The 20686-nt window shown below is 35.6% G+C and overlaps 1 long non-coding RNA gene across 5 annotated transcripts; it reads right to left on the minus strand.

The window, feature by feature from the left end:
* Positions 13-7049, minus strand: LOC109830465. 5 transcript variants are annotated; one of them, XR_002244302.1, is made up of 5 exons: positions 6809-7049; positions 6349-6374; positions 5373-5514; positions 440-4757; positions 13-334 (listed from the first exon to the last, which is right to left on the minus strand). It is a non-coding gene; the product is annotated as an uncharacterized LOC109830465 (long non-coding RNA). The 5 variants fall into 5 exon arrangements; XR_002244303.1 differs by having other exon boundaries at positions 13-1426; positions 4540-4757; positions 6809-7041; XR_002244304.1 differs by having other exon boundaries at positions 13-4620; positions 6809-7037.

Genomic DNA, 20686 nt, shown 5'->3' on the forward strand with positions numbered 1-20686 from the left:
AATTACCAGGTGTCTTGAACAATGTGCAAATGTAAATACATCAGGTGGTGCAGACACGACATGTCTCAGAAAAGATAATTGTCCCTCTGCATTCTGCCAGACTAAACCACAAATAGCATGGAGGGGAAAAGGGGCTTGGATAGTTGGTGTTGGTCAAGTCAAAGAGGAACATGCTAATACTTATATACTATTCAGAGTAAATTGAGGAATTTAAAGATACCTCACAAGCTTTATTATATATAGACATCAGAAGAGAAAATGATGTTTCGTCGGGAATGTTGAAACCTTCATGATCAAGATTTTCCATAACACAAGTCCAATATGTTTTAGGAGCCTGCATGTAAATCATCAATTAAAAATGAGCTACTAATCTTCACAAGCCCTAGCATGCTTGACCATTAAATAGTGGAGGGGAAATATAACAGACGGGATCCCTCACCAGCTGCTTAATCGAATCTACAAGGACATCAACATTCTAAGTGTTTAATGATGATGGATCAACAGTTGCGCTGCCACCAAATGCTGAGTAGAATGATGAATGAATATTTTGAGCATCATTGAGACCAACATGAGAGCGAGCAATCGTGCCAAGTAACTTTTACACGTGCAATGCACGTGGTAAATTTTTTTATTATTTATTTAAAATTTATAAATTTATTAAGTGAAAGATTTGTTATTATATTATTGAATGTGAGCAATGGATCAAACATATAGACATTCAACATTTGAACAATGAAATTACATTTATTAATTGATTGGGCGATAGTACACTGGTTGCATCTATAACATGATCGATCAATCAAATACCGTCACAAGAATATACCTAATAGTAATGTTTGATCATGTGACTGTAAAACCAAACTCATGGCATTAGAAGTTTGACTAAACCTTTGCAATACCTAATGTGTGAGTACATATATTCACACATGAAAATTTCACAATCCCATATAAATTCTAAAACACTCAATGAACTTTATCCTTCCCTTTAAATATAACATGTCATCTTTAGCATTCTCCATATTAAACCACCACACTTTATGCTGAAGATTCACAAGAGAATCACTTGCTACCTTTGCATTTGAACTCTTTTTTGAATCAACAAACTTTAGTTCTAATCTGTATAAAGCACGGACATCACATATATCATCGTCATCCTTACCTTAATAGTCTTATCATCACCACATATGATAATAGACAGTCTCTTATTGGGATGCAAAAATGCACTGTCAAGCTCTTATTGGGTTGCGAAAGTGCAATGTCATTGACACACCTACATGAGCATCAATTTATGCAGGCGGAACATGTGAGTGAGTGATATATGGTTGCCTACACACATCAAAATTACAACTCGGCTCCAATTGTTGAATGAGTTCTCCATTAGGAATATAAGCATACGTCTGTATGAGATGTTTATAGAATGCAACACCTAGCAGAGAGCAGAGCAAAAGTTATCAGTGAGAAAAATCTCATTGCCCCCCCTCCCCATAACGAAAGAAGGAATCCATCTATAAATGGAACATCATTAAATAAGAAAAGCATTTGAATTAATCAATACCAATAACAACACCATCAGGGCTCCAACGGTTGACATATATTGTTGCATCTTTCATCAAGTCTGCCTAAATTTGGCGCAAGTTATATATTGAGGAATAGATCGAGATGAGAAAATCCGACAAAACGCACATGAATTAGAACTATAATGGCATCATGTTATGAAGTTTTGTTTGGAAAGGTAGAGTTGAAGTAGATAACGGTAGAGGCACTGAACAATCCTGGACATCCCAAACCTTAAATTTCTTGTGTGCTAGCCTTTCTAGTGTACTCAGTACTATGTAAACTAAATTGGAATGGATAGGTAAGTAAATAAGATATGTTGCTGTTAAGTGCTAGAGAATAGCTTTCTAACTTGATCACCATGGCTGATACAGCAAGCTAAGTGGAAGTACCTTGGTAGATCAAAGAAATATAAAACTACATTCAATGTGCAAATCATCCAAGTTATATGGAAGAAAGCTAAGAACGAAATAAGAGGTGGTCACAACGAGATCTCTTTGATTTTAAATTACAATTAAAAATTCAAATTGGATGTTTCAAGACTGGGTTTCACGAGATTTTTACCAATAGTTGACACCCTTTTTCGTGGTAAAAGAAATTTTGACAATTTTCTGCAGACCTCAGTTTTTGGTTGCATGTAAAATCTACAGATTTCTTTCCTTTATGGAATATTTACTGAGGTTAGGATGAACATATCTTTCTTCATATAACATATCAAAAAAATTGTATTATCTTGTCAATACGTTTATCTCCTTGCAAGAGGAGTAACAGACTGCATGCAAATGAACATAGTTTCTATACTCTAGTTATCATTTCTGTTTTGAGAAAGAAACCAGCATGCCATAACTCACCCCATATAGCGTTAACAATAAGGATGAAGTTTACAGATAAATACATTTAAAAAAAAGTGTTTTTCTACTGCAGATCTTCGAAACTAATGCAGGAGGAACTAAAGAGATCGTAGATCACAGAGTAACTGACCTTCTACAACCTGTAGGCCAGGAAGGAACTCAGGTGCTTGCACAACACATTCAATATCTTCTAAGCAAACCGTCTATAAGGAAAAAGATGGGAGCAAATGGGAGAAGAAAAGTGCAGGAATAAGTACTTGAAGAATCAGACCTATGAGAGCCTTGCCAAGGTCTTATTCATGTGCATGAAGCCTAAAGCTTGATGCAATTCTTTCGATGTTATATTAACCGATGGGATTTCTATTGGTTGATGCATAGGGTTTTTACAAATTTTATCGGCAAAAGAGGGCTAGAATTGTACTCTATGCATTAACTGTTGTATTGATATATCCCTGTGAACTAAGATTAGTTTCCCAGAAGGTAATAGGAATCATATTGCCATTTAGAGTTTTAAAAGATGGAAAATATGGTCGTATTAAGATTTAGAGTTCTAATAGATGTAAAACCTGGTCATACTAAGTGATACTTTATATGATTTTCAGACTGGAATCTGATTTAGTAATTCTATCCGTATTACATTTTTTACTACTTTGGTGTAGGTATTATAAGATTCAAGTATCTTCCAAACGTAAAACGATATGACCTCAGGTTGTGTAATTCATGAGAAAGAAGTTGGTATATTGTGTTTTAATAATATCAAAATAGTAGACAAAGTGTATAGTAATTAATAGTATATTATGCTCTCTATAAGAAATGTTTGATGTTGTGGATGGAAACCCAAGCTCATGCATTGGGTATGGATGGATTGCCACTTGTCATCCAACCTGCAATTGCACTTGCTGATGGAGAAACAACATGCTAAAATGGTTGAATGGACGAAATATCACAAATTAAGAATCAAAGATTTTTAAACCTTAGAGAGGATATGGAAAAGCAAGAAATATTTCACAATTGTGTCCTCACTTACGCTATTAGTACGTAGAGGAAGAAATGGCCCAGACTTAGGAATTGGCCCTACAAGGGGACCATTGGTTGATGGCGGCGGCCTTGCTCCGTTAGTAGGAGCACACGTGTGATTCGTAGAAGGTGTTTTAATGTCAGGTTTGGGTTGAGGGTTCTTGCAAAGCTGATGTTGCCAATTAAGACTAAAAGCAATACACATATAATAAGCATAGTAATTAATTAGCTAATACAAGTTCATGAAATAAGTAAGTAAATAGATAAATAGTGGTCATGTATTTTAGCCTTGCCTGTATAAACCAGTTGCATCGCCTCTCTCCAAAACTACACATTTCAAATGAGAGAACATAACTGATGATCTAATACTTTCATTTCATCTAAAAGGAAAAATGCAAGGAGAAAAAAAAAATCTCATAAAAGGTTTACACACTATATCACGGAACTCTAGCCGAATGTGTGTCACATTAGTCTTATGAATGTCATTACCATCGGTTCCTCTTTTTTATAGTATTTTTTGAGACCACAGAACAAACTACAGTAAGATTAAGATATTGGAAAAGCCGAAAAGAAACTAAAGATAAGCATTTTACATTTTTACTCTAATTGTTGGAACTGAATGACCTACAACAAATGGACTTCGGTAAGATTAAGATATGGTAAAAGCACTTAGAGATAAGCACTTTATACTCAATGATGAAATTGAATGGCCTGTACGTTTACTGAATTGTGAGTCAAGAAAACATTCTTGAATTCACAACAATAGCATTATTTATTAATGTATGTTCTGAAGAGTACTGGATGATGGTTGTTCAATAATTTTTGGAACCATTCATTACAAAAGAAGCTTCCAATTATTTATACAATTGGTATATGCTCAATATTATTATGACCAAGAAAATCAATTTGAAGATATTTCCAAAGCGATAGTATTGTTGATAGGATATGCACATTAACAAAGAATTGTCAATTATCACCAGTGACTTGGATAGAAAGATTCCCAGAGCTAGCATCCATAAAGTCATAAGTGTAATTTTATCTAACAATTTGGAGTTAAGTACTATCCTTCAAGAAAATTTATATCAATTTCAATAGAATCAAATTGAACTTCACATACCTTAAGAGCATGTGAAAAGCCAGATTGGTAAACTGAATTCGTAGCAATCTCACATATATCACATGCACTCACCTTCCAAAACTGTTAAAAGAAAAGTAAAATTTAACATCTCACAGGTACAATATAAAGAAGAATCATGAGAAGGAGCTTTATTGAAGTTGCAATGCTGTATTCCTCCACCAATGGTTCTTTAGTAAAACAGATTTGCAATGAGTTATCTGTTGGCAAAGAAACATTAAGGCTCATAAGAAAAACATTGGAAAAGGTTTTTTAATGATAATCTAGAAATAAGGAATTGTTGCTCAATGGAGACATTGCGAGGAAATCTGGGCAATAAAAAAAATGACCATTAGCTTTACCTTTGAAAGACCTAAGCATACAGTAGTACAACATTTTCAAAAAAACTGCAGCCCACATGCAAAACTTATGGAAATAATAACCTTGAACATTTACAAAACAAAATGCTAATGAGAGTAAAGCATGTACAAATAGTGAAACGGTCCAGCTAAGGTAAACTGCTAGCAAGAGATGCCAAAAATTATTTGAGAAAGATAATACAAATACTGCAGCACAGGAGACATTCTCAGTTCGATTCCATGAACAATGTTGTGAGCGAGAACATCAAGGTGATCAATATCACCATCATGCCAAACAAAATAAAATGAGAATAATTGCTCCACAGAAGGAAGTAAATATAGATAACCTAAATAAGACGGGTTTGATGGAGAAAATTAACTTAAAATGAAGTATGCATGGCTATATTCATCAAGGAAATAGAGGATTTGCGCAACAATTTAGATAAAGTATTCAAAAAGGAAGTAAATATAGATTACCTAAATAAGACGGGTTTAATGGGGAAAATTAACTTGTCTTAAATAATAGTGATCAAGCCGAAGAAACTTCTGTGGTCATTTCCCCCTCAAAAATTTCTAGTCTAGTGTTGACAGGCTTTTAAATGATCTTCCCGTACCATGCCTGCGGAAATCAGTATTGTCTCAGTAATAGGAACTAAATGTTGCAGCAGTATCTTAATATATTAAACTTGCTAAAAATAAAATAACAAGTTGTGTCATACATTAATACACGTGCAACCTGTTCTCTATGACTAAATCTTATAATACATAAAACACACACAAAAGATTTACAAAAGCAACTTAAAGACAACAAAAAACAAACAATTTTAAAAGTGTATTTGAAAAAAATTTAAGACAAACATGAACCTCTTTCTCTTTCTTTCATTTTCATTTTTATAATTTTCTGAAAAGTTCTATCCAACACACTTCATGCGTGTGTACATCCAACTATATTTTAGATTCTTATGTTGCAAACTTCATTGTGCATGCATAAGCAAGAACACACCGTGATACAAGTAATGCAATACCATGATGAGTGGCTTTATGAAAAAACAGAAAAGAAATACATAGCAAAGGGATTGTTTTTTATTTAACAATCAACCTTTTAGATGATCAATATCTGTCAATGAGATCATTTCCAACCAATATCCCAATAAAAAGCAAAATTTTGAAGCAAAATGATGACGTAGAGAAATGTTGCATGCATATCTTGAGGTTTGTCTTCTGACACCCAATACTTTCAAATTACATATTAATAGGTCGGTATGCAAAATCTGCAAATAGCTTAACAAACAAACATGTCATGTTATATGGATATCCCAGATTATTCTTCACATATGCCTAAAATACAAAGTGATGAAACATGAACTCATTTAGAGATCTTCCCAATCTTAAAGTGGTTGTAAAATCTGTTCAATAAAAGCAAACATAAAAAGAAAAATATAGAAATACTTACCCAAATAAACCTGCTTCCCACTGTCCCTGCTCAAGTAAAAAAAAGAGGAAAAAAAGGAACAACCTTCTTCAAATTCCACATCAAATTCACAAAAAATCAACTTTCAAGCTACATTCACACATCAATCGTGAAAAGGATTAAGGAATTCTACCTATATAACTCCAAATAAAACATATTTGCAAACGTAGCCTCCAAAAGTATATATACCTATTAATTTAGCTCCCAATTCTAACACATTAAGCTAAACTACCCCCAATGTCGTATTTTTCTCATATTAAAGATCTAAAGAAGTAACAATATCTCACAATCAATTCATAATAAATAATGATATTCAAAGGTCGAACTAAATAGTATCTGTGTGATTTATTTGAACGAAACCATGTGATCGTAATGATCAGTAAACGCGAATCTAAAATATAGACAGAGTAACATGAAAAAAAGGAGGTTAAGATCTCTATACATTTTCTGATGGTCTCGATCTCATCGCAGCTGCGCCTGGCGTCATTGATGGCCTTCTCGTCCTTCTTGGCGGCGGCGTTGGGGGCTTTCTTGCGGACCACCACCGGTTCCTAGTTCTGAGAGATCGGCTCCACTCCAGCCATGATTACTTCTTATCGAAGGCGATACGATCACCGACGACGGATTTTTAACGAAGATGAAGAGCAAGAGCGAATGATATGATCTTTTAAAGGAACGAAGAGTTAGGGCTTTACAGCTTCTGATTTGTGAGTAACGGAAAAAAGGGACCTTTCTTAGTTAATGAAATGAAAGATGAGGATAACTTTCTTATATTTACAATAGTTGAAAAGTAATTTGGGTTATAGTTGAAGGGTAATTTGGGGTACGAAAAGTTTTTCTAGTACTCCCTCTTTTAAAAGGTAGATGATAATGGCAAAAAACAACCATATTTGGTCTTTTGACCAAAATACCAAAAAAAGGGTTAATCAACATTTAAGGGTATTTTGATCATTTATCTAGGGGGCTGCCTCTATAAATAGAGGAGGTTTTTATTTATTTTTCTCATCCAAAACTCATCTACTTCTCTCTAATACTCTCTTATACTCTCTAATACTCGCTTTTCCTCTGTAATTCTTCAATCAAATGGCTTTCTCCTTTGATTATGAAGGGCAAAACCCAACTTCCGTTCTTGAAATGTGTCCTAATACTCTTACTACAGGAGCTACAGCTACTCCTCCTACTCCTACTGATGTTGATCACGACTCCGGTGGCGACAATTCTGCACCAAGAGCTCCTAAAAGGCCGAGATTAGATGTGTGAATTTTTTTCGAGAAGATAGACGTCACCAGAGATGAACACGGTAGGTTTCTCACCCAGAAGGCTAAGTGTGCGTTGTGCGGTCATATTTTTTAAGCTCATCATAAGAGCAACACCAACCACCTCAAACGCTATTTAGATAAACACAACAAAGTCAGACGCCTCAAGGTGATATCCGACAATCTTTACTCTCCCAATCCTCTTCTTCTGGTAGTCTCGGTAGTTGGAATTATGACACAGTCTGAGCCAGGAAATGCGTCATCATGTTTATTATTCTTAAAAACCTTTCTTTTAAATTAGTGGAAGATGATGAATTTGAATATATGTTTACAGATGATTTTTATCCCGTATTTAAAAAAATTTCTCGTCAAACTTATCAACGTGATATTTTAAAATATTATCAGGAGAAACAAGCAAAAATAATTTCTTATTTTTAAAGTTTAAACTTTAAATTTTATTTAACTTCTGATATTTTGACATCTAGAGCACAAACTTATTATTTATATATCACATCACACTAGATTGATGATAATTGGTAAATGTTTAAAAGAGTTATTTCTTTTATTGTATTTGAAGAGTCACATACTGGTATTAATATTACAAATTTAACAATTGAAGAACTTATAAAATTAAAAATTTTAGAAAGAATATTCTTTCTTTCACTTGATAATGCAAGTAATAATAATATAGCTATTGATTATATCAAAACATCTCTATTATTTTCATGTCATGGTGATATTTTTCATATTAGATATGTGTGTCACATTTTAAATTTAATTGTTCAAAGTGCATTTGGTGAAGTTAAATTCATGATAGAAAAAGTTAGGACAATAGCTTATGCTCATAATGCTTCTGAACAAAGAATTAAAAGATGGAAACAATTATGTAAAAGGAAAAATTTAAAATCCAGACTAATTCTAAAAGATGTTGACCATAGGTGGAATTCTACCTATGCAATGTTAAGTGTAGCAATAGAATATAATAAAATTATAAATGATTTTATTGCTTTCTATATTTCTAGTTCTAGCTCTGGTGGAATAGCTGAGGATGAATGGACGGTTATATGTAATTTAAAAGAAATGTTATAAATTTTTTCTGATGCTACTATGTTATTATCTGGCTGTTATTATCCAACCATTACTTTAGCCGCTTTACAAGTTTTAAATATTTAATTTTTTTAATAAATATAATATGGATAGTTATTTTGGAAATATAATTTTTCAGATGGAAAGTAAATTTAAAAAGTATTTTATGCCTATTCCTATTATTTTTGGTTTGAGGTTCTTATTGATCCATGTTTGAAGGATATTGCCCTTCGAAGTTTGTTAAATTCTTTGTACGGTAATATGATAATAGACACTGATGATGGTCAAACTATTACTATTCTTACTCATCATAATACTATTAGAAAATATTTTTAAAGATTATATGATGAGTATGCAGCTAGATATGATGTAACTACACATTAGTCTACAGCTTCTGCTTCTACGAACTCAAGTCGGGGTAAAAGTGTGAGTTTTGATAGAGAATCAATAGCAGCTGAGCTAATTGGTAGATCCGAACTTGGATCATCAGCAGAGGTTTATGAAATTGATCAATATTTAACTGCATCTTTAGTTAAATGTCAAAAAAATAGTTTAGATATTTTGCAATGGTGGAAAGTATATGGAACAATTTCATATCCTATACTTTCCATCATGGCTCATGACTTACCAACAGTGTAGGTTTCCATGGTAGCTTTGGAATCCGCCTTCAACACAGCAGAACGTTTGATCGACGATTACATGATATCGTTAGATCCATATATCGTACAGGCGGTTATGTGCCTACAAGATGAGTAGGTGTCAACCTAGTTAGGATGTATTCATCTATTGTGATGCGACGAATTCCAAAATAAATTTATAATTATAGATGATTAACTGATTATTAATAAAGAAGTTATTTTTATCATTTTAATTTTTATAATTTTTTGTATTTGTAAATTATGTAATTACAAGTGATTAATAATATGATTGTTTTTATTAAAAATTTGTTTAATTTTGACTATGTATTCTTAAAATTTTAAAGAAAAAAAAACGGGCCGGCCTTGTGCTCGGCCCGCTCAGACGCCGGGCCCGAGCCAACCGGGTCCGGCTTCGTTTTGCCTGGCCTGGGCCTGGTTTTTTGGACCGGTCGGCCGCTTGGACAGGGCTAATTATATATATATATATATATATATATTATATTAATATATATATATATATATATAGCTATATATATATTAATAATATATAGTATATATATATAAGTATATAACCAGGGAAGTACGGATGCTAACGTGCTTTCGTGGAGATTAATCAACGATATTATCATGTTAGCACAATAACTTCATAATTATTTAGGAAGAGCTAATCTTCCAAAATAAAAACCAACGCCCTTTCCTACAAAAGGTAAATTCTAAACAAAGTTCTTATTGTTCTCCCTAATTCCATCGGGTCCTTGATTGTAGAAAAAGCTTGGACTAATAATAGCAGTTTACATTTGTGTACCCTGCAATCAAATATTTTTTTATATAATTTTTATTTTAATAATTAATATCATTTATGGGATTCAATGAGAAGACTTGAATGGTGAATTATAGATTTTTTTCCTACAACTAAGAATATAGAGGATCTCTATCCAATTCAATTCTAGCTTAAAAGTAGCAATCACCTACATCCTTTATTGTAGAGATTCCCAAAAACTCATCAAAACTCTTCACTAGGTAGACCCCATGAATGAGATTAATTGTGTAAATAATATTAAAGTACTTTTAATTGTGAGTCCCACTGAGATAAGCCAATAATATTAGTCCATCTAACTAATTGTAGACATTCTCCACAATCAAAATTGTAGAAAATCCGAAACTTGGCCCCCCAGTGACCATAAAATCAATACTTCATTTTATTCACATTTTTTTGCCCCTTGGTAAGGGGATCTTTGATTAGGGAGAGTTATAACCAGAGTGACAGTCCGAGTTCAAATCTCAAAGGACCGCCCTCTCAGACATTGCACTTCTTTAGGACCTCCACCTAACCAAGAAAATTCTAGGAATTGAGACTCACAAATAGTCCCACGCAACACAGATACGCACAAGCCCGAAAATCGAATCCAGGCACTTTTAGGTACCGTTTGGCAAAAGGTTAAGTGAGGGGTTAAGAAGACTTAACCTATTCTTAACCCGCCAAACACAAAAAATCTATATAATAGTTAAAGTGAGTTAACCCTCCATAATTTGCCAAACATAAAAAATATAGAATGGTTAACCCGTCTAGAAGGATTAAAATAAGTTAACCCCTCAAAATGAGGGGTTTACTAAGGGCTTGTTTGGATTGAGGGGAATGAGGGTGAAGGGAAGTTAGGGGAACCATTCACCTCCATTCACCTTATTTGGGAACACTTAGGAGGTGAAGTTAATTCACCCTAGTTCCCCTTGGTTCACCCCCTAATAGTATAAAATTTGTTACCCCCCAAATTGGGGTGTAACCAAGGGGAAGGGAACTCCCTTCCCTTCCCTTCCCTTCCATTCTCTCAGTTTCCCTTAACTTCCCTTCACCCCCTACAAATCCAAACAGGCCCTAATACTCCTATTTAGAAGGATTAAGAGTTAACACTTCTAATTATAAAGAAAATAGTCAAAATCATTGTTATTCCCAAACACTAAAACTGATCACAATGACTAAAATAAAACTTATTTAACGGGTTAATAATTTAGTCCTTCATATTATCGAAAGAGCTAAGTACATTAATCCTTCTTTTTAACCCCTCTTCCTTAACCCTTTTGCCAAACGAGGCCTTAATGTTCGCATTGATACACTCGACCCACCTTAGCCACCAACTCGCGGTATAATAACAAACTGAAAAATTAAAAGAAAAGTAAGAAAACTTTTTGAATAGCATAGACTTGATGGGTTACGTACCAGCATAGGATCCTCAGTCTATTAAACATACCCCTTTATCCGTTTTCATTTAGAATGCAGAATGTGAAAAAGTAATCCTTTTTGAGTTTCTTTAGCGAACGTATGAATATTACTCAAGGGGGAGAGTCCATCCACTGGATGATGATGAAGCAACTTCATTAGTATGGCAGGAATTGTTCTTTGATTAAGGATACACCGCACGCAGAAACATTTGTCGGTTCCCTGCTGTTCTTTACCTTCTATAAGTAATATATGTTGTCAATGTTGCTAGCCACGACAAGCGTGTACTTTCTTTAGGATTGCTATGCAGTTGAACCCAATTATCAAAGACGGAGTTCGTTAGTGAAGACGAAGCTCGTCAGACGAAGTCAGTGAAGGCAAAGTTTGTCAGGAGAAACTCGCTATACTGCAAAGCTTGCCTTATAAGACGAATCTCGTTGTATATTGAGGCTCGTCCAATCTGACGAACCTTGCCATGCAACGATGCTCGTTGTCCATAGAAGATCCAGCTGTAACGGATCTGAAGACTTAGTTAGCCACGTGGGCTAAACTTCAAGAGCACGTTACGCCCCATTAACTAACATGGGCTGAATTGAAGGAGACAGTTACGCCCTCTACCCACAATTCAAACACGTCAGTTACGTGCTACGAACTCTATAAATAGCCATAAGCGGCTATGAAGAGGGGGCTTTTGGAAGATTTTTAGTCATTGCGTGAATAGAGGTCAGTATCTGCATTCTCGTGATCTAAGCCACCATCAGAAGCTTTTTGTGATCTTGATCTGATCGTCAACGGGAAGCAATCTTGGCTTGAGCATCGAGAGAAACATCCTTTCGCCACTAAGAATCAACTTTAAACAAAAGAGAAGTCAAATTAATCTTCTCTTCCTCTGTAATCGAGAGAGAGTGATTGTAAGGGATTCATACCAAGCGATCAAACCCATTTTTAAAACAAGAAATTCAATCAATTCTAATTTTTCAACCCTACAGTGAACAATCTTTGGATAATATTTCTCATAATAGACTTTCTTAAATTCTTCCCAAGATATTTGATTAGCACCATCTCCTAGAATTCTCTGTTGCATTTGCCACCAGCCATATGCACGTCCTTTTAGCATATATATTGCATAAGCCACTTTTTCTCCATCAGGACACTTCTTGTAAGTAAAGACTTTCTCCATTTCTGTGATCCAGTCTTCAGCTATGATAGGATCAATACTTCCTTCGAAGGTATGCGGCGTCAACCTCTTAAACTTCGCCATACCACTTCGTAATCGAGGATGATCAATGTCTCGAGATTCTTATTGTTTGTTAAGTTGTTGCTACTGATTTTGCATCATAGAGGTGAGACTTTGCATATTCTGCAACATAGCATTGGCATCCATTTGATTTCTCCAGAACTAGATCAATGTATATTTCTACCACCAAACATTTGCCTCAAAGTCTGATGCAAATCACTTTCTCGAGTTGCATTAGTGTTCGTGTTGTTCCTATCCATCTAGTTATAAAGCAAACAAATAATATATCAATAACCCCTAAAAAATTCTAAAATTTTATTTCTAAACGCTACTATCTATAGACTTCTAAGCCTAGAACTTCTAAACCTAGGCTCTAATACCACAACTTGTCACGCCCCCAAAATGCACAGTTAATTTTGAGATGCATGACAATGGCAACATGTGCACAAGCACATGCTAAGTCTGTGGTGTACTTCCATATTACAATAAACTTTGTTTTAAAAGAAGGTTTATTGACAAATAAAGAAGTCTCAGAGCAAAATTACATTATAACAAGTTCACTCTAATGAGTCAAAAGACTCTTACTACATATGCATAATAGCATAACTAGAATAATTATAACTTCAACATAAAACACTCTAAAAGATTCTTCTCATGTTCCAAAGCTCCGAGGTTTGATAAAGCTATCTAATTTTTATCCGAAAAAGATTTAAAAAACAACGGGGTGAGTTTACACTCAGAGAGCAGAAAACTAATCATTAGCGGATCAATCAAGTTTAAGAATTTATCAATACTAAAATTTAAATAAGCTATCGTCAAAAAGAACGATTGAGAAATGAATAATATTTCGAATAAGAGGAATTTCCAAGAATAGCATGTGACATTGTCATAAAAGAATATTCACAAATTTAAGAAATAATACAAATGAACACTAAATACTTTTAAAACTATAATTATCAATCTAAATTCACAATTGCAAAAATTCCTCAGTTATCACACTAAGGCTACAAAAACTATAGCCCAGTAGCATGTGAATACGCATCAAATCACTATAAGTTAACCCGGGGACAAAATGTACCTAGCACTACCATAGGTTGCCCGAATGCCACTTCACTTTTGCCAAAAAGGACACTTTAACACTGGTCGGTACATGTAATACCATATGGTAGGCTTAAACAAATCACTTCACTCTATAGTGGACTTCTGAGGATTTTTAACATTTAAAACACTTTTTTTACTCAAAGTATCGCTCATAATTTTCACTTATACGAAAAGCATTATAAATGCTTAAACACATTTGCAACCTTTTCTCATATTAATTTCATGAAAATAGAATATTGATGAATCTAAACGAATAGATAATTTATTTTTGTTAAATAGAACTCTTTAATAAATATATTTGAATAGTAAATTTGAAATGATATATTTTCATTAATCTCATATACTAAACAATATTTATCTTGTAAAAGATAAATAGCTATCACATTCAAAATTGTTAACAATTACTATAAATGAACAAAATAACATGTCTGATCAATCATTTCTCTATACAAAAATAAAATTATCATTTAAATAATATATAATAGGAAATAACTAATGATAAGAATTCTACTCACCTTCAAAGATCTTGTAACAATTTGGAGAACCATACTCCAAGATTCTACTCCTCGATCAAACCTATAATCATACAATATGCATAAAAACTTAAAATTCTATACTCAAACTATTTTGGGTATAAAACTAATATTTCTAGTTTCTAGGGGGTTTTCTAAAATTTATTTCTACCCTTCTTTAAACAGAACTTGCCTAACAATAACTTTTTCCAGTCTTTTTTCAACCATAAATCATTTTTACTTAGGCCTGTTCGAAATTCTTACATGATTCAGAGATTTAAATAATTTTTTTTCTTTCCTCATTATCATTTGGATCTATATACAAACTAAAAATCTTTCGAGGGTCCCAAAATAATTTTTCTTATTTAATTAATTTCACTTTTTCTCTCTCTCCTTTATCACTTTCTTTCTCTCTAGATCTCTCTCTTTCTGTCTTTCTCTCCATATCTCTCTCTCTCTCTCTCTCTCTCTCTCTCTCTCTCTCTCTCTCTCTCTCTTTCTCTCTCCATATCTCTCTCTCTCTCTCTCTCTCTCTCTCTCTCTCTCTCTCTCTCTCTCTCTTTCTCTTCTGATACCTCTCTTTGTTTCTCTCTTGATCTTTATCTCTCTCTGTTTCTCGCCCTCCTCTTCCTCTTTCTCCATGGTGGCAGGAGGGCGACAAGGATCGTCGACGGCCAGAAGCGGCCGACGGTAAGACCCCCACCGGATCTAGGTTAGTAATTTTTTTCCTCGTCGACGGCCAGAAGCGGCCGACGGTAAGACCCCCACCGGATCTAGGTTAGTAATTTTTTTCCTACAACTTTTCATAACTAACTAGTAAAGACATACAATTGAGTCACTAACCTTTTGAAGCTTAATCCTCTTCTTCTTGCCTCTGTTCCCAACGTTTCTCCCTCTTTGATTTCAATTTTTTTTTGAAACTGATAACTTGGGTGAAATAGGGTATCCATGGCTCTTGAGTTCATAACTAGTTTTGGGCAATTAATTATACATGTTCAGTTACAAGACTTTTGGATTTCCACTTTCTAACAACTCTTCATTAACTAAAAAAAAACAACCGGTACTCTACAATACTTGCTCAAAAATATACCATAGAATGTTGGTACGTCAGAAGCACCAGAGGACGGATCAATGCTCTGGCTTGAAAGAAATCCTGAGTGAGTCTGATGGAATCTATCAACACACTCAAACTTGAAAGTGAGTCATCTCTCCTGTCAACTACCGGAAGTTGGCCAAAGGAATTGAATCTGATGATGAACACTCAGCCATCGTAGAATCTCAATCTTCTAGCTCTTCTGTAGAACACGAGAGCTCCGTTTATATGGCAGGATATCCTAATGATCTTATGAAGAGACTTGATGAGCAGCAAGCCATGCTCAAAGCACAACATGAAGCCATCGATGAACTCTGTGTCTTAATGGCTCAAATTATCACAAACAAGGCCAAGTCTAAAAAGGTAGACTCGTCGCCTCAACATGAATCCTCTTGAAGAGCAATGTCATCTTCATCAAAGGGGAAAGAAAAAGCGAACGAGACTTCGAATCAAGAAGCTCACCACATAGAATCTTCCTCTGAAGATGGGAAAGAAGCCGAGAATGAGCAGAATCCTCGATCGGCTAAGATGGAAGAACTTGAAGCTCGCCTCAATGCAATTACTAACAGAAGCGAGCTCCAAGAAGAGGGAATTATGAGGCCTTACCCCGCCGAATGGGATGCAGCCTCTTATCCTCCAAAATTCTAAGTCCCAACTCTACAATCTTTCGATGGAACGAGATCACCGAATCAACACTTCTATTATTTTAAGTCACTGACTAGAAATATAGTAGCAAATGATGACGTGTTGACTCGATTGTTCATTGGCACCCTCAAGGGGGTCGCCTTTGAATGGTTCATGAAACTGCCTGTGGGATGTATCCAGAAGTGGGCAGATCTAGAGAGACTCTTCCTGTTAAGATTCTTCGAAGATGACACAGAAGTCTCTATCACTACACTTCTTGTCACTAAGCAAAAGAAGGGAGAGCCCATCAAAGCCTTCGTTGAGAAGTCCCGAAGCGTGGCTCTTCGATGTCCGACAGGTATGACACAGTCTACTCTGGTGGAAACCTGTCGACATAACTTACAGACTCAACTCCTAGCCCAAACAGGAGTTGCAAAGTGCCGCTCCAGGAAACAACTAGTTTCTCAAGGTGAACAGGCTCAAGAAATAGTTGTCAGGGTTGAAGCTGAAGAAGAAAGTAAGCAGAAACAACCTGCGTAATTGGTCCAAGCCTAATCTTCTCGGTCAAAAGGGAAAGATACTATAACTACTAAAGTCAATCCCCGGCCATCACCTGCCAAGGATAAAGTGTCGGATCAGCAAAGAGTACCTAAGCAATACTCCTTCAGGAGCATGTGGTCTCTTTATTCAAGCTACTTCAGAAGAGTGGCAAGCTGAAACTCCCTGAAGTTAAAAAGCCCGAAGAAGTGGGGAAGGTAGATGATCCAAACTACTGCCTTTACCATAGGACGTTAGGACATTCAACAAAGAGATGCTACATCTTCAAATATATCCTACAGCCTTTGATTGAAGCTAAAGTGCTCAAGCTGAAGCCAAAACAGAAGACTATATCTACCAACATGATAACGGTTCAATTCGGGAATTTCCCACCTATTGCAGCTCCTGATGGCGTTGTCTCTATCCCTAAGAGAGAACTATACTTGAAAAATACTAACCCGCATGGTCAAAAAGATAAAGGATTAGTACCCCTTACTACTCCGAAAGGAGAGATAATGTGGTTCTATCCTGATCTACTTGATGTCCAGCAGTGGACAAGTGTGTCAGATAAAACTAGGGGAAAGAATGCCTAATCTTGGTATTCGCCTGGATGCTCATGACGAGATCATCTTCATTGAACAGTCATCTCACAAAATGGGCCATACTGTTATCACAGCACGAGATGTGATTTATACCTCGAAAGGCTGTTAAAGGACAAGCCTTGGCAAATTTCTTAGCTGACCATTCAACACCAGATTCTCCTAAGACGGAGTGAGGGTTGGTTACTTGGAATTCACTAGATTAAGAGTAACGAATTTTCTAAGTTATCATGTTCAATAAAATATCTCTGTCAACTGCAAAAATAATCCCCAACAGAGTTAAAATCCTAAATAGGAAGGACCCTTCGTAGTAGAGTCGGTCTACTCGAGTGGAACTTGTTGTTTTATTAATAAAAAAGGTGATAGGCTCATGATGTTAATTAACGAAAAATTTCTCAAGAAATATTACCCATGTAAATCATGAAGCTCCATTCTTCCCCTGCTAAGTCTTAGTCAAGACTGGGGGTTGATTATTTATTATTTCTCGAACAGAATAACGAATTATCAAAAGTGTCAAGTTAACAAAACAGCTCTAACAATATATGCACTTCAACGTGCACCACCACCAGAATTAACTTATCAATCTTATCCAATAAGATGATAAGACCACAAAGCTATTAATTTAATAATACACCTCTGATAGTCAATTTCTCCAAAATTCTCCCGCCAATCCTCTTTAACAGGACGACAGGTCCACAAAAAGCTATCAAGTTAACAATATAGCTCTGATAGTCAATTCTTCTAAAATTCTCCCATCAATCCACTCCAATAGGATGACAGGTCTACAAAAATATCATCAATTTAACATTACACCTTTGATGATAAAATTAACTTATTGACTCTCTTCAATGGAGCGATAAGTCTTCAAAAACCCCGTCAAGTTAACAATACACCTCTGATGACCAAAGAAACTTATCAAACCTCTTCAATAGGATGATAAGTCCACAAAGTTGCTCCAATCACAACATAACCTCGACAAGTTAACAATACACCTCTGACAACCAAATCAACTTATCAATCATCTTCAATAGGATGATAAGTTTACAAAGTTGCTCAAATCGCAACAGAACCCCTTTAAGTTAATAATACACCTTTGACGACCAAATTAACTTATCAACTCTCTTCAATAGAGTGATAGGTCCTCAAAAATCTTGTTCAAATCACAAGTGTGAAATATCAAGTTAACATTACACCTCAGATAATAAAATCAACTTATCAATCCTCTTTAATATGATGATAAGTCCACAAATTTCTGTTATGTTAACACCACACCTCTAACAGTTAAACCCCCGCGAACTTGTTCTTTTCAACAAAATGACAAGTGTTCATTGTCAAAGCGCAATGGTCATACCCGTGTTCTAAATTCCAAACGCGAGGGTCATTCTCGCATTCCAAATTCAAAACACGAGGGTCATCCCTGCGTTCCAAATTCAAAATGCGAGAGTCATCCCCGCGTTTCAAATTCCAAACGCGAGGGTCATCCTCGCGTTCTAATATCAAAACACAAAGGTTATATCTGCGTTTCAAAGGCAATATGCGAGGATCACTGTGGGCGTCACAAATTACCTATAAGTTCCCGGATACAGCTCAAGATGAAGAGGATATGATTAACGTTATCATCCGAGTCAAAGAGGATCATCTAATGCTAAAGGGAAGCAAAGGATCATCCAAAACGACGAAACGACGAAGCGCGTAAAACAACAAAACGATAAAGTGAGACACCTGAAGTGTCTCAAAGTGAGAGACACAATAACGTGTCTCACACCTAAGTGTGAGACACATAATGTGTCTCACACCCAGTCAGACTCCCACAACGCATTTTTTTGATAAGTTTCCAGGATTCGTGCATTCCAGTGACTTCCTAACTGCCTTGGGAGTATCATTAAACACGGGAAAATGGTTATTAACTGAAGATACGAGATATTATCCACAAACACGGCACTCGAAGCCTATAAGTACCCCTCTTCATGCGTTTGTGAAGGGTACTAACGGACAGACAGACGTACATGCGAGAAAACTTACGATTTTTAGAGCAGAGCCATGTTTTTTAGAGAGAAAGGTGGGATCTTGGCGAATTCTTCAACATAAAGAGGAAGATTTTGAGATATCTGCAGGCCTTCACCCCTTCCCTTGAGATCAAACCATTGTTTTGATCTTGAGAAGAGTATTAATCTCACCTTGCTGAGCTTATTTACGTCTGTTCTTATTTCTAAAAATAAATAATAACACTGAGCCTTCTTCACGATCAATCTGGATCTGTGAATCGGTGATCCATGGACTAATACATCCCTGGCATAGGCAAAGATCTCACGCAAGCAGTGACCGATAAACGATCTCTGCGTGTGTTTCTAGGAGATCTCTTTTTGTTTTCATTATAATGAGAAATCTTATAAAAAGATTAACTCTTTTGAATCCGTGTAAACGATAAACGTTGTAATGGGTTCAACAATGAAATTAATTTCCGATGCAAACACTCACTTACGGGTTTCACAAGACAAACACGAGGCTCACCTCCGAGTTTCAGAAGCCAAACGTGAGGCGCACCTCCGCGTTTGAGAAGCAAAAGCATGGTGCTCACCCTTGCATGGGTCTTGAGTAGCAAATCCCTTCAACCAAGTTCATGATACCTTCGAAACAGATGTAGTGAACAAGTCTTCCATGATGAGGAATCAACAACTCTAAGATCAAAATCGAGATCTAAAGTATTTCAAAAATTCGTTCCAGTCAACCGTGAACTTTTAAAAACTTTGGAGTGGGTTCTGTAGGCTGTCTAAAAATTGTTGCAGACACCTGATCCCCACAAAGCACTGATGATGAGAGTTATAATCTGACAACTTTTACATCGACTGATGAAAGTTACAATCTGACGATTTTCATGAAAATAGATAATGGAAGTTACAATCTGACAACTTCTACATCAACAGATGAAAGTTACAATCAGACGACTTTCACACCAACAGACGAATGTTATAATCTGACAACCTTCACAACAGCATATGAGAGTTACAAATTGACGACTCTCATATTTTAAAGAGCCGAATACAAGGATTACAAGATGACGATCTTTGAAACACTCGAAAAAAATAAATTACAAATTGACGATCTCTTCAAACTAAAACACGAGGGTTATCCTCGTATTTCAAGTACAAAACGCGGAGCTCACCTCCGTGCTTCAAGTTCAAAATGCAGAGCTCACTACCGCGTACTAAGTTCAAAACGCAGAGCTCACTACCGTGTTCCAAGCTTCAAACGCGAAGCTCAGCTCTGCGTTTCATTAGTTAGACACGAATGTCATTTCCAGAACGCGAACATCGTGTTTGACCCATTCAAACACATTTTAAACTGTTCCAAAACCGTTTTGCACGTATTAAGGGCATTAAACCCTCATTAAGGAGTGATTTAAAGGGTTGGTTACATCCCTT

Source organism: Asparagus officinalis, chromosome 2 (assembly GCF_001876935.1).
Source record: "Asparagus officinalis chromosome 2, Aspof.V1, whole genome shotgun sequence".
In the NCBI taxonomy this organism is placed as follows: Eukaryota; Viridiplantae; Streptophyta; class Magnoliopsida; order Asparagales; family Asparagaceae; genus Asparagus; species Asparagus officinalis.